General features: G+C 40.5%; 1 protein-coding gene across 2 annotated transcripts in view; it reads right to left on the reverse strand.

The window, feature by feature from the left end:
• LOC134204809 (probable serine/threonine-protein kinase DDB_G0267686) overlaps window positions 1-15,525 on the reverse strand; it is a 333,973-nt gene extending 318,448 nt beyond the window's left edge. The window contains exon 1 of one of the 2 annotated variants that reach the window (XM_062679623.1): window positions 15,177-15,525. The gene's annotated coding sequence lies outside the window, so the exon portion shown is untranslated. Of the gene's footprint in view, window positions 1-15,151 lie in introns of both variants that reach the window. The other variant, XM_062679615.1, reaches the window with a different exon arrangement.
• Between the last annotated feature and the right edge of the window lie 200 nt (window positions 15,526-15,725).

Raw genomic sequence — 15,725 nt, forward strand, 5'->3', positions numbered from 1 at the left:
GGGTTCGGTGGGCCGCGTGGGCAAAGGGCCTGACAAGAAGAAAGTTGTACAGCATAAAACGAGAAACTTTTACAGTTATGTCGGCTCTTTGGTGAAATTGTTCTAAATAACGCTCTACCCGGAGTACCTCCGCTTTTTTCTTCTTCCGAGAACTGGGTTAGATCACATACTTTTACGATTTCGACGTTCGCCGTCCCGTTCAAACCTTCATCGGCGGCGCACCATCTCTTCACCTTGCTACACTATCTCCCAAATACCTTGCGCCTGGCCTCCCCACCCGACCCACCGCGCAGACCCGAACGCAAAACAAAAACCAAAACACTCTCCCCATAACTCCCCCACTTCGGAGAGAGTGGAGCTTGTTCTCTTGTTCTCTCGCTTGGACACTGTTCAGCCACACTACACAGCGTGATGCATCGGTAAGGAGCGTATTGTGGGTTGAAACATAGCGTTACACTGGCTTACAAATCGAATGAACGCTTTGGATGCTAGTTAGACAGATAATATTGGTCAAACAAAATTTGTTTCTGGTATATTGAGTTAGGGGTCGTAAACTTATTACGTAAGCATTTTTTCAGGGTTCTTCGAACCTCCCTTCTCCCATGTAAGATTTTTTCTCAAAAATGATGTTTTATTTATATGGTGTGTAAGAAAACGACAAACCCCCTCCCCCCATAAGAGCAGATTTTGATGCAAAGTCGCTGGAAACAGGAAAACGAGCATCATTCTTCGCTCTTAAGCTACATTATTTAGATGCCGAGAGGAACCCACTTTTTTTCTATGGTTGTTCTTCTTCTTCTTCTTCTTCTTATTGGCATTACATCCCCACACTGGGACAGAGCCGCCTCGCAGCTTAGTGTTCATTAAGCACTTCCACAGTTATTAACTGCGAGGTTTCTAAGCCAAGTTACCACTTTTGCATTCGTATATCATGAGGCTAACACGATGATACTTTTATGCCCAGGGAAGTCGAGACAATTTCCAACCCGAAAATTGCCTAGACCGGCACCGGGAATCGAACCCAGCCACCCTCAGCATGGTCTTGCTTTGTAGCCGCGCGTCTTACCGCACGGCTAAGGAGGGCCCCTATGGTTCTATGGTTGTTATCAATGTTGATTCTTATTTTGCTGTCGCTGTTACTAATCCAAAAAAATGTTTAAAAGAAGGCCCAACAGTGTTATATATCCATGGAATCAGCTTCACGCCTGTAGATCTGTAGTAGAGCCTGTAGTAGATACAGTCAATACCACTGCTAAGTGACGTAATCTGAGTTATTTGAATGCTTGATGATAAATTCTGGGAGTACAACACACAGACTCATCATTTGTTTGTTGGATTCAAGCCAGCATACGATTCAGTAATTGGAAATAATGAGCTGTTACGGAAGGCGTCGGCCAAAATTGATTATGCTGATACATACAATGCCTGATGCCTCGAAATCAATTCTAGTTCAACGAATCATATGATAAAAGCGTAACAGAGCGACTTAGGCTCTGTTTAAATCGTAGTTTGGTCAGTACTCTTTAGCCCATAGTCCGATCTGGCCAATTTTCAATAAACAAAAAAAAACAATGGGAGAGTATTCTGCGTCGAATGCAACTTGTGAATAAGTACCTGAGATGACATTTTAAAAGATTTTTTTTCTATAAAAATGTAATTTTGGTCATAACTTCCGGGCCCATAGTTCGATATGGCAAATTTTCTATAGGAAACAATGGTAGAGCATTCTGCATTCCGGGTGGGAAACATTCTCGATTCACTGGCCATAGTGTATTCATTGTACTTGCCACACAAGATACATACTTATGCGAAGGCGGACATAGAAAGCTTTCAATTAACATTCCTACAGTGCTAAAAAAACTCACACTTACGGTGTTCGGGTCATATTGACCCGGATTTGGCTTAGCAATAACTCAGGCATTTCTCAGCTAAATTCACATGTTTATATAACAAAATAATCGTCAGCTCAAAAATTTTTCAAAACTGACCTGATTGTTGATCGGCCACACCTACATCCTGTAATCGTCGGAGGAAGGATCGTCAGTTGGCCACTTTTATATGGACGATACTTGCACACGAATATCGCGAATGAACGATTTTATTGCTGTTTTTCTCAGAAATGTACCTAATACTATTTCAGTGATTATGAATCGTGCATGCAGACAATATTTTTACAGATGTTCTAGGTTCTTCAAACCATTTTGGATTTTAGAGCTTTGGTCTAGTCCTAGTGCTAAAAGTGTCGGTTATAAAGACAAAAAAAGCCTTTGTCTACCAAGTCAATTAGGCTTGGTACGAAACCAATTGCAACCTATGGTACCCATGTAGGCCCTAAGAGGCCATGCACATAATTTATGATCCAAATCATTCTGGAGTTCAGACGAATTGATCTACCAAGATTACTGGGCTCGATATCAGGCCAATAACAACCCATACAGTCCCTCAGAGGCCATGTGTATCATTTACGTTTACGATCTTTATGCACACATTAAAATCGTAAATCGCATGGCTGCTAAAGGCCTATTCAAAACACCATGGAATGTCTTTGATTTTGTACTGTGCTTAATTGACTTAATAGATCAACTGGTCTTAGCTCCAGACTGATTTGAAAAACTTAGAATATCCGATTTGAACATATACAAAATTTAAATGATGCACAAAGCCTATAAGGGTCTATGAGGACATCATGGTTTGCTAGTGGTTTTAAAACAAGCCCAGTTGAAAGACTGAAACTCCACAATGATTTGCAGAACTTCGAACATCAAATTTGGACATAACAAAGTCGCAAATCATGCACATGGCTTCCATGGACCTATATGGACACCATGGGTTGCTATTTATTTTGTGGCGCACCCAGTTGACTTGATAGATCAATTTGTCTGAGCTCCACAGTGATTTGGAGAACTTAGATCATCCGGCTGGGACATATCTAAATCGTAAATCCTAACCTGGTGCACAGCGGGTTGGGTGGATCGATCAGGTGGAGGACGATTTGCGGACCCTCCGCAGACTGCGTGGTTGGCGAAGTGCAGCCATGGACCGAGCTGAATGGAGAAGACTTTTATGTGCAGCACAGGCTACTCCGGCCTTAGTCTGATAATAAATAAAAATAATAGCTCCATGGTTCGTCATTACAATATTACAAACATAATACAGAATTCATTGAACATCTACGAAACTCCAAACTGTCCTTGAGCTCAGATCTTAATATTCAAATTGATCAACATGAAGATCTTTGATGTCCCCACTAGTTTTATGAGTTGGAATAGCTCCATGGTACGTAATTGCAACATTACAAACATAATACAGAATTCGTTGAACATCTACGACACTCCAAACTGTCCTTGAGCTCAGATCTTAATATTCAAATTGATCAACATGAAAATCTCTGATGCCCCACTAGTTTTATGAGATGGAATAGCTCCACGGTACTTCATTACAACATTGCAAACATAATACAGAATTCGTTGAACATCTACGACACTCCAAACTGTCCTTGAGCTCAGATCTTAATATTCAAATTGATCAACATGAAAATCTCTTATGCCCCACTAGTTTTATGAGATAGAATAGCTCCACGGTACTTCATTACAACATTGCAAACATAATACAGAATTCGTTGAACATCTACGAAACTCCAAACTGTCCTTGAGCTCAGATCTTAATATTCAAATTGATCAACATGAAGATCTTTGATGTCCCCACTAGTTTTATGAGTTGGAATAGCTCCACGGTACGTCATTACAACATTACAAACATAATACAGAATTCGTTGAACATCTACGACACTCCAAACTGTCCTTGAGCTCAGATCTTAATATTCAAATTGATCAACATGAAGATCTTTGATGCCCCACTAGTTTTATGAGTTGGAATAGCTCCACGGTACGTCATTACAACATTACAAACATAATACAGAATTCGTTGAACATCTACGACACTCCAAACTGTCCTTGAGCTCAGATCTTAATATTCAAATCGATCAACATATAGATCTTCGATGTCCCCACTATTTTTATAAGTTGAAATAGCTCCACGGGCGTTACGGGGCCCTCCTTAGCCTAGCGGTAAGATGCGCGGCTATAAAGCAAGACCATGCTGATGGTGACTGGGTTTGATTTCCGGTGCTGGTCTAGGCAATTTTCGGTTTGACCCCCTCCCCCTTTCCCAGTAAGGACGCACTTTGTGAATGTCCACCTTACACAAATTTCATCAAAAAAAGGAGCCTTTCTCGAAAAAACAGCAGTTACCAGTCTACTAAGTATTTTTTTCGATGAAGAAGATTATTAGTAAGAAACGTCATCATTGATACTCTGCTTAAAAAAAGTTTACCCCTAGTTGCATGTTGTCAGCAGTGTAGCAGACTTGACGTGTCGATTCGAATCTGACTGTTTTTGATGATTTCAGAACTAAAATAATAGTTTTTCTGAAGCGCCTTCTGTTGACGATCTCCCAGAATCACATCAAATGGTTGCAGAGGAGCTGAGAAATAGATTTTTTTTAACAATATGTTTTAGATATTAAAATTAATTCATTTTGGGATAAGTATGGTGAAAAGCGTTTGAAGTGAAATTATTCACATGTAAATTACTTATAAATGTTAATCTTAGTAACAACCACTTTCGTGCGATACTGAAACCAATTATATTGCCGATTGAATGTGTTGCAAGCTTTATTCGGTTCTAGGTACACAGTCCTCATTTATTGGTTAGACTATCATCTCATGATACACCTTAGTGGTTTCAATGCTTATAGAAATGTTCAACATATCGTACATTGTACATGATCATATAGAACCTCAAGCCCAGAACTCAATTGCAGTTCTGACGGAGGATACTGTAATATGTAGCAAGCAAGTAAGTATGAGATTGACAACGCTTTCGGGGTGCAACTTACTCTTATTCTGATCGATTATGGAGTAGCAACAATTCACATGTACATCCGGTCATCAAGATACGCCGTGGTTCCCGTAGACCAAGCGAAACGAAAGAACAAAAAAATGTGGATGCGATGTTTGTGATCATAACAACATGGTTTTTCTCGTACGTACGTAAGTACTGTGTAATGATGTCCATTGGAGCAATTCCAACTAACAAGCAAGCTTCAGAACCTCTGTTGCCGTGGTACCGTAGATATTTTTGGAATGTTATGATTTGTATATACTGGTGTAATGATGATTCTTGGGGTTTCTCCAACTAACACACAAGCATCACTCTGTTGGCCTTGTAGACCTCCAATATATGAGCTCAAGAATGTTTTGGAGTACCGTAGATATTTTGGGAATGTTGTAATTTTCATATACTGGTGTAATGATGTCACCTGGGGTTTTTGCAACTAACACGTAAGCTCAGTAGCCTTTGAATCACTCTGTTGGTCTTGTAGACCCCCAAGATCTGAATTCAAGAATGGTTTGGAGTAGACCTGTGCGCCGCCGCGCCACGCCGCCGCCGACGACACTTATTGACGTACGCCGACGCCGGTCAAGGTGTCGGCTGCGCGCCATACGCCGGTTGACTCCACGCCGCCGAATTTCGTATTTCACGCCGAGGTTTGGCCAACACATGTTACATATCTTAATTGGTCCAGTGCTTACACACTCAGTCTTTATTTATACAGCTCGGCAAATTCCACACAGCCGTTAGCCCAGCAAAATAAAAACTGATATCCCGGCAAAAATAACGTTTGTTAGCTGGTTTTCTGCAAATAATTTGCTGATTTTCAGCAATTTTGACAGAAATCTTGGCAAAAAACACGTTTGTTGGGGCTCGGCTGTGCGAGTCTCGGTAAAAGTTTAACAAATTTCTGAGAACCCGGAAAAAAATACAGCTACAAATCAACACCATAATGAATGTTGGATTTGGATTCCCAGTCTGGTATGATTTTTTTAGCTTCCCTGGGCATGGAGTATCATTGTGTTAGCCTTATGATATGCGAATGTAAAACTGATCTTTTGGCTTCTGGAGCTGGAGCACGATTGGGCACGTGACCCAACAAATTGAACATTTCATTCATCTTCCTTGTAATTGCTAGAATTGTTTAAAAACAAACTGGTTTCGATTTATTTCGATAAACAATTTCTTGATTTTCTTGAAATAATTTCCATGAAGTCCTGGAGGAAGTTCTGAAGGAATATCTGAAGAAAATTCTTAGAGCCTTGAAGAATTTCTGAATTTATCTCCGTTGTAATTTCTGGAGGATTTTCTAAAGGAATCTCTGGAGAAAATCATGAAGGAATTCTACGAGGAATGTCCAAAGAAATTGTTTAAGAAATTTAAGTATGTCAGTAATTCCTTTAGGAGGTCCTTTGGAAATTGCTCTAGGAATTCGTACGGAAATAGGTATCTTAAAATTCGTCCTACAGTTTTGGAAGGAAATGGTGTTGGAAATTCCGAAAGAATTACTAGATTAATTTCGAGGGAATGGAATGTCTTATGAAATACCTGGAAAAATTCCAGTGGAATTCAGTTCAATCAAAGGTAATTGCCTATTTCCGGGGATTAAACCACCCGACTTGGACGTTAATTTACAATGTTATGAAAACTCATATGTGAATATGTACGTTATGTGGAAGATATTGATTTGGAAAATGTATTGGAGGTAACCACTTTCCCTTCGATGGGACTCGAACCCATGACCCTACAGTACGCTAGACTGGTGCTTTAACCAACTAAGCTACGAAGGACCTCCGTCGGCCTTCGCAACCTAGCGGCTACTGAACGGGCTCGAGATTCCCAAATTGGACGCATAGTCAAATCACTCGCAATCCATTTCTCAAGCCAATATTTCCACATGTGTATTGTACACGTCCACATTAGAGGAGCGTGAGTATTTAGAATGTCTGGCAGCTATACACATTCTTCATCAGCAACGGTACTGATCAAGTGAGGTTGTGTAAGCTATTTGCCAGTCGGTCGTCAAGCTCAGACCCGACCGCATTGCGTAGGCAAGAGCACGCAACTCAAGTTCAGTTCAATCAAAGGTAATTGCCTATTTCCGGGGATTAAACCACCCGACTTGGACGTTAATTTACAATGTTATGAAAACTCATATGTGAATATGTACGTTATGTGGAAGATATTGATTTGGAAAATGTATTGGAGGTAACCACTTTCCCTTCGATGGGACTCGAACCCATGACCCTACAGTACGCTAGACTGGTACCGGACTGGTCAGTACCGTTGCTGATGAAGAATGTGTATAGCTGCCAGACATTCTAAATACTCACGCTCCTCTAATGTGGACGTGTACAATACACATGTGGAAATATTGGCTTGAGAAATGGATTGCGAGTGATTTGACTATGCGTCCAATTTGGGAATCTCGAGCCCGTTCAGTAGCCGCTAGGTTGCGAAGGCCGACGGAGGTCCTTCGTAGCTTAGTTGGTTAAAGCACCAGTCTAGCGTACTGTAGGGTCATGGGTTCGAGTCCCATCCAGTGGAATTGTTAAAATAATTTCTGAAGGAATTTTGTAGAAATTTTTAAAAGTATGTATGTATGTATGTGGTTATCCATCACCCTGGCTTGAGTCTTGCTTTGCATGCGGCTCCACCCAATAGTACAATCGAATTTAATTACCATTCTGCTTTAAATGCACTTCTGTGTGAAGGGCAAGCAACGGAGGTGGCGGACCCGTAACAAGAGACACTTACGTGAAGCCCGCGGGATAGAGAGAATCTCTTTTCAGCAATGTAATCCAACAGACTAATAAATAGATTCGCAAGCCTTTTTGAGTTTTCCGAGGAATGGCTTATTTGAAGAAGGGAACGTCGAGTCCATCACAACTGTGGGGAAGTGTACCAATCTACATGAGTAGAAATTATTAAATCTATTACTAAAAAGAAATTCTGAAGGAATTCTTTATGGAATGGTCAGTGTGAATCTTATATGAATTTTTGAAGGAATTTCCAGAAGAATTCCTTAAGAAATTTCTCAAGGTCCCAAGAAGTTCCGAAGCAACTTACCGATCCGAATCTGCGACTTACCGAATTAATTCCTGAATATTGGAATATAATATTTTTCGTAGGGAATTACTTAAGGTATTTAAATCTGTAGAAATTTTCGAAGGAACTCGTGCAAGAAATTCCCAAAGAATTCTTGAGAATATCCGAATATCTGTAATCTCGATATTTTGGAAGTTTTTCTTGGCATGCAGTCTTGATTCTAAAGCCAAAACTGAGTTTGTTCTACTACTGTCCGCACTTTCGGAGAAATTCCTGGAGAACTATAGGAATTTCTGTGTACATACCAATAGCTATTTGTTCAGTAAATCCATTAAACATTTCTTCGTAAATTACTTTCAGAATTCTTTCGGATATTCCTTCAGAAATTCATTTATTTTATTTTTTCTTTATTATAGAGTTGATGCAGTGGCGTAGCCAGAAAATTGGTCTGGGGGGGGGGGTTTTCCGAACATTTTTTTTTCGAAAAAAAAAAATTCTTCCAGTAGACCTTCTAGATCTGAACTCAAGAATAGTTTGGAGTACCGTTGATGTTCTGGTAACACTGAGAATTGATAAAAATAGTATATTTATGTCTCAAGTACCATTTCCAACTTCAAAATAGAATTGAGGCCCCGTAAAACGCTTTGTTGTTTATGTAGATCAGCGGATCTCAACCTTTTTCTTCAGAGGTACCCCTTCAATCTATTGCATTGATTGAGGTACCCCCTACTGAAAGTAGGCTTCCAGGTCTCTTAAAAGAACAATTTCAAGCCCTTGAATCTCTTAAAAGAAGGCTTCCGCACCTTGATAAGAGGCTCCTGAGCCTCCTGAATAGCTTTCAAACCTCTTACATGGCGGCTTTCGAGCCACTTAAAAGGAGGCTTCCATTGCATCTCTAAAGGACGCTTCTGAGCATCTTGAAAGTATGCTTCCAAGCCTATCGAAGAGAGACTTCTGAGCCACTTAAAAGGAGGCTTCCGAGCCTCTTGAAAATAGGCTTCCGAGCCACTTGAAAGTAGGCTTTCCGGCCTCTTCAAAATAAGCTTCCGAGTTTCTTTTAAATAGGCTTGCGAGCCTCTTTAAAATAGGCTTGCGAGACTCTTGAAAACAAGCTTCCGAGCCTGTTAAAAGGAGGCTCCCAAGCCTCTTGAAAGTAGACTTCCGGGCGCCTTAAAACAAGGCTTCCGGCCTCTTGAAAAGAGGCTTCCCAGTCTGTTGAAAAAAAGCTTTCCAGCCTCTTAAAAGCAGGCTTCCGGGCTTCTTGGTAGACGAGCCTCTTGTAAGGAGGATTTCGAGCCACTTGAAAGTAGGCTTTCGAGCCTATTGAAAATAAGCTTCCGAGCCTCTTGAAAGTAGGCTTGCGATACTATTGAAAATAGCCTTCCGAGCCTGTTAAAAGAAGGCTTACAAGCCTTTTGAAAGTAGCTTTCCGAGCCTCTTGAAAGGAGCCATCCGAACTTTGTGAAAGAAGGCTTCCGACCATTTTGTAAGGTGGCTTCCGACCATTTTAAAAGGCGGCTTCCGAGCCTCTTGAAAGAAGGCTTCCGGCAATTTTAAAAGGCGGCTTCCAAGCCTCTTGAAAGTAGACTTCCGAGCGTCTTAAAACAAGGCTTCCGGCCTCTTGAAAAGAGGCTTCCCTGCCTGTTGAAAAGAAGCTTCTCAGCCTCTTGAAAGCAGGCTTCCGAGCCTACTGGAGAGAGGCTTGTGAGCCTATTGTAAAGAAGCTTCCGAGCCTCTTAAAAGGAGGATTCCGAGCCTTTTGAAAAGAACTTTTCGAGTTTCTTGAAAGGAGTCTTCTGGACTTTTTGAAGCGGGTCTCTCAAAGCGAAGCCAGGCCTCTCCAAAGGAAGCTTCCGAGCCTTTTGATAGTAGCTTCCCGAGCCTCTTGAAAGGAGCCATCCTAACTTTTTGAAAGAAGTCTTTCGATTTTTTTAAAAGGCGACTTCCGAGCCTCTTGAAAGTAGACTTCCGGGCATCTTAAAACAAGGCTTCCGGCATCTTGAAGGTAGTTATCCAAACCTTTCGAGCCTCTTGAAAGGAGTCTTCCGAGCTATTTGAAAGAAGGCTTCCGACCTTCTTAAAAGGGGGCTTCTGATCCTATTGAAAATAGGATTCCGGGTATTTCAAAGCGAGGCTTCCGAGCCTCTTGAAAGAAGGCTTGCAGGCTTCTTGAAAGGAGGCTACCAAGCCTCTTGAAAGGAGATTTTCAAGCATTTTGAAAGGGTGCTTCCAAGCTTCTCGAAAGAAGGCTTCTGAACATCTTGGAAGGAGGCCTACGAGCTGTCTGGATGAATCCTTCCGAGAAGCAAAGCGCTCCGATCGAATAGACTTCACCGCCCTACCAAACTGACTATCTACAAAACGCTCATTAGGTGGGGTGCAGATGGTGGAGAAGGCGAATGAACCACGAGTTGCATCAGCTGTTGGGATAACCATCCATCGTTCACCCCGCGAATATCGGAAGACTGCGGTAGACCGAGCACGTAGCCAGAATGACGGGTAGTAATCTGGGGAAAATGGTTCTTGACAACGATCCTACGGGAACAAGAAGCCAAGGTAGTTGGCGACATGCAGCCATAGACTGAACTGAATGGAGAACACTTGTATGCACTGCACAGACGTTAGTCTGAAACATAAAAATAAATAATGCATATTATGTACAAGACAAAGTTTTGAAATGGAAAATACACAATTGTCAAAACTTTATTAATAAGTTTCGATTCTAATTGTAATACGTCCGCCATTACGCATTTTTGTCTGAGGTGTTCCCTAGGACCAGCGAAGGTACCCCCTGGGGTACATGTACCCCAGGTTGAGAACCGCTGATGTAGATCATCAAGATCTGAACTCAAGGAAGGTTTGGAAGCCCTAGAAGATCTCAAAAAAATTATTTTACCCCATATTTAAACTTTTTTATGGATAGCATCCGTTTTTGAAGCAGTTTGTTCAAAATTTATGTTGAAACAAGACTAAAAAAAATCCGTATTGAATCGGTTAAAACACTGCCACAACCAAGCGTCAATTGAGTCGATAATTGAGCTAATAAACTTTAAGATTTATGAAAACAGCAAAGATACGTGTTTAGAGCAATAAGCTGAAAGCAAGCTTATACCATATGCACGTCAAAAAGCCTAGGAAATGAAGAAAATTTTAAAATTTAGTATATTTATTTATTATGATTTATAGTTAGTTATAGAGAGTTATTGAGTTATTTGTAATTCAATGCATATTAGTCTGTTTTATTGTTCCGTGTACTATAAAGTTCCGGCTATCCGGAAGATGCTCCCTGACGAACGGCAACTCGAGCACGATGCTACGCTACGCCGATAAGGTCCAATAAAGACTTCGATTATCGGTAAACATACTTCAGAGTTAGATTTCATTATCTGCACAATGTAGAATGGTGTATTCAATGCACTGACAGACCCACTCCAGAGTTGGTTTTTTAAGTCCAGTGAATTTTTCTTGATCCGAATGGGTCCAATAGCGACTCCGACTGTCAACCTATCTTAGCTTGATTGACTGTACACTTCTTAGTGGCTAGTCGTGATTGACCAAGAAACAACAAATATGCACAGCTTATCAATTGAATAGCCTTCTTAGGATTAGAAAACCATTTTTACTTTACAAGCTTTGGAGTTTCATTAATTCAAAACTAATTACGATGCCGGCCACGTCTTCACAGTTTGATTAAGGATTAAGAGAGGAAATTTAGTTCGACACCCACTGCTACAAGAGATCGAGGAATCCTCTGCATCTCCGTGAACGCCACGGGAAAGGGATAGCTGGTTAAGAAGTCGCCTTGGCAGTGGTGCGAATTCTCAGTCTCAGTGACTGAAATTTGTTGGATATTGATACCATTTCCTCTTCACACTCACTTCCTAGCAGTGAAAACTGAAAATGATTAGCAGCAACAATCAAAGATAAAGTAAATCTAAGACCTCTCTTCTCATTGCACACGCAGCCCGCAGTGACAGTCCATTCAGTTCACTCGCTGCTGCGTGAATGCGACGGCCCTATACAAATGCATGGGTGAATACTATCACTTGAAAGACAACAGGAAATTTGTGCCGAATGATCATCAGCTTCAGCCCGCTGTTGGCAAACCGAGTTTGCTAAGCTACTCCTGCTTTGCCTTGCTGACTGAAAGGCACCGTCATAGGCAAAGAGGAGCAGAGAAAAATACAAAACAAAAGAATCACACTCAGCACTTCAGCAGGCATTGTTGATAAATTGCACCACTGCGCCTTGGTAAGCGACGAAATAATTATTTTCCTCACCCGCACAAAGCAGAACTAAGCATCTCGATCATTGAGCAATCATTCTACGCGAAAACACGAGAAAACGAGCAATCAAAACACGATCGATTGCGAAGTGATTGATTTACTTTCCGACCGCACAGAGCAAAACATCCGGATTTCGCGAAAGTTCTGCATCCAATACGAAAGATCGCGCCCTGATTGATTTACTTTTTATCCGCACTGATCGATTTACTTTCGGACCGCACAAAACAGAACTAATCACGATTCCGGCTATCAACCTTCCAAAATAAGATTTTTCTTCATTCGACTATGAGTCTGATAACGGATCTGGACTTTGAACATCTAACTCCTCACATTTATTGATCTGAGTTGGATAGATTCGAATTGGTTTGTTAGCGATTCAGACCAGAGCATTTGGGCCGAATATTGACAAACGTCGCATGGCTATTCAAAACATAGAATGACTTACTCAGTTTTCTTCTTCACATATTCATTCATTTGATTGGTACTGAGATTGGTCACTACGTTTAAAGAAAACATAATCAGCCTTGACTATGTCTTGACTATGACTTTTGGCACTAAAATTGTCCCTCAGTTTAACGTCGGGGTCAGATATTTGTGAGTGATTGTTGAAATCATCATTTAAATGTTCAGTTTTACAGTAATTTATTAGCTTACGAAATCTAACTTACTCACTGACTGATATTTGATCGGAAATTGTCAATGTTCAGCCGGATATGAATATGTACGAAGTGACTTTCAGATTTGTAAAATAAAAATAAAATGCTAGAAATTCTCTAAATATTTAGCAAGCATGTTTGAACAATCAAGCTTTTGAATCCTTCTTCTATTGAAGGTAAGGTTCAAACTGTTCTCTAAATAAAACATACTGCACATATTTTATTTTTGTAAGTGGGGCACGCCCAATAAAGGTTTCGCCAAGAGCGCTGAGCATCCACGCTGCGGCTCTGACTGTAACCTTTTTAAACTTTTTATTTTTTGATACAGGGATCAGTTCTTCACTTAAAGATTGTAAATATCGTAAATAGTCTCGGCTCTGTTAACTATTATACATGCCTAAGCCTTTCAAATAAACGCAATAAATATGAAAAAATAACTCAATGCAAACCTGATGAGTTCTAGTATTTATTTTGTAACTTAACTTTAAACGAAATAATTTGGTTTGAATAATTATTTTTCTACCTCACTATAAGCAATTCTCGCTTAACTTTTCAAAAGGTACTAAGTAACATTTTTTTCTTGAATTAATTTGAGTACTGCAATCAAAATCTTTCATGTTGTTCTGTTGATTGCGCTATTCAAATTAATTCATGGAACAAATGTTACTTAGGACCTTTTGAAAAGTTAAGCGAGAATTCCTTCTATCTTGAAACACGAAAATAATGCACAACGTTGTCAGATTATTTTTGGAATTATGCTTGCTTGTTGTTGAAAATATCACAAACAAACACAAGTTCTAATGCTTCTAATTCCTCTGTTTTTCGATGGTAACTTAGAGATAATGAACCGGAACAGTAACTTGTTTGAAAATAATTACTGGGAAGCCTTTTAAAGCACGAGAAAGTTGAAATGGGCCTTTGACAGCGAGTTTAGTTACATTTGAATAAAATCATTTACACCTAAAAACCCTGATTAATCCACCTAGTTGTGATGGTGCCGATCTCGTGCATTATAAAAAATAGTATTTTGGCCATTACTTTTGAGCACATAGTCAGATTTGGCATATTTTCAATAGGAAACAATGGGACAGTATTCTGCATCGAATGCAACTTGTTGCGAGCAAATCGGTTAAGGATGAGTGCCCGAAAATTGAGTGACACTTTTTTACGCGATTGTTCCGAAAAAAAGTATTTTGGTCTTAACTTTCGATCCCATAGTTCGATCTGGCCAATTTTCAATAGGAAACAATGGGATAGAAGTCAGCGTCGAATGCAACGAGCAAATCGATTGAAGATAAGTGCCTAAAAATGAGTGACACTTTTGCTACATTTTGGTACGTGGGTGCGCACAGACACACACACATACACACAGACATCACCTCAATTCGTCAAACTGAGTCGATCGGTATATAACACTATGGGTCTCCGGGTCTTCTATAAAAAGTTTATTTTTGGAGCGATCATATAGCTTTTACGTATACATAATATACGAGAAAGGAAAAAACCCAGATTAATCCACCTAGCGGCTATGATGCCTTTCTCGTGCATCGTAAAATGTATTATAAAAATTCTTCTTTTTCAATAATTTCGAAATGCAATGTCCAATCTGGTCAATTTTCCATAGCAAACAATGGGACAACATTCCCCATTGAATGCAACTTGTTGCGAGTAAATTGGGTAATGCTGAGTTCCAAAAAAGGTGTCTATAAAATTTGTAACCATACACATATACACACACTTACAGACATCACCTCGGTTCGTCGAGCTGAGTCGATCGGTATATAGCACTATGTGTCTCCGGGGCTTCTATCAAAAGTTCATTTTTGGAGTAATCCTAAAGCCGTTCGTTACAACTTTGTTGTACGAGAAAGGCAAAAATGTTTGAATGTATTTTAAATTTTTACTATTCGTATTGGAAATTTCAAATCTAGAGCATCTTAAACGAGCATAATCCTACGGAGTTCATGAAATTTTGTTAACCAGTGTTACCCGATGTTCGCTGTGTAGTTTGATTTCACTGTGCAATCTTCATCTCACAATCAAAACACCGTCTGCTCCGCTGCATGCTGAGGAATCCTCTGCTCCGTCTTCTAGTTATCTCTAAAATTTTCTTATATCATCACCCAATTTTCTCTCACTACAGCTGGCTCGCACTAAGTCATTCTTCGCTCCGTCTGAGCAGTTCCCCGCTTTGCAATGACCATCATTATGCCATATTTTGCGATATATCGCACTATTGATTGCACTTCACACCCCAGTTCAAACCTACCCCAACTTGGAACCACGAATCGCACCTGAACCTGAACCGTTAACCGTCGACCGACCGTCCCCCAGAACGTACCGCAGTAGCCAAGAACTCGAACAACCCCTCGAGGCCAGATCAAGGAAGAAAACTCACAGCCCGAGGCGGCGAACGCAACGAACCACCACCACTCGAGAGCACGGGATTTTCGCGATTTTCCACAGTCCACCGAAAAGTCAATCGCCCGTCGTACTCGTCGGGACTTTTCCGCCCTCATTCCGGCAGCCACCCACCCACACCCCGCCGAGTCAGCATGCGAGCAAGGAAAACAGCTGTCAAAAAATTATTACGCACACACGAAAAGGGTGCTTTCGCCGTCGTCGTCGCCGCTTCGCTGCTGCTCTCGCACTTCTAAGCAAACACATGCACGCTGAAGCGAACTCGTAATGCATGGCGATGCAAAGAAGAGTATATTGTCAAAATATTTGTAAATAATAACACATACCATATAAATTAACTAGAATTATTGTAATGTCAAACTTAAATTTTAAAAACATATCGTGAATTTCCTCTATACTAACATAACGGAACGTTTTTTTTT

This window comes from Armigeres subalbatus, chromosome 1, assembly GCF_024139115.2.
Source record: "Armigeres subalbatus isolate Guangzhou_Male chromosome 1, GZ_Asu_2, whole genome shotgun sequence".
Taxonomy (NCBI): Eukaryota; Metazoa; Arthropoda; class Insecta; order Diptera; family Culicidae; genus Armigeres; species Armigeres subalbatus.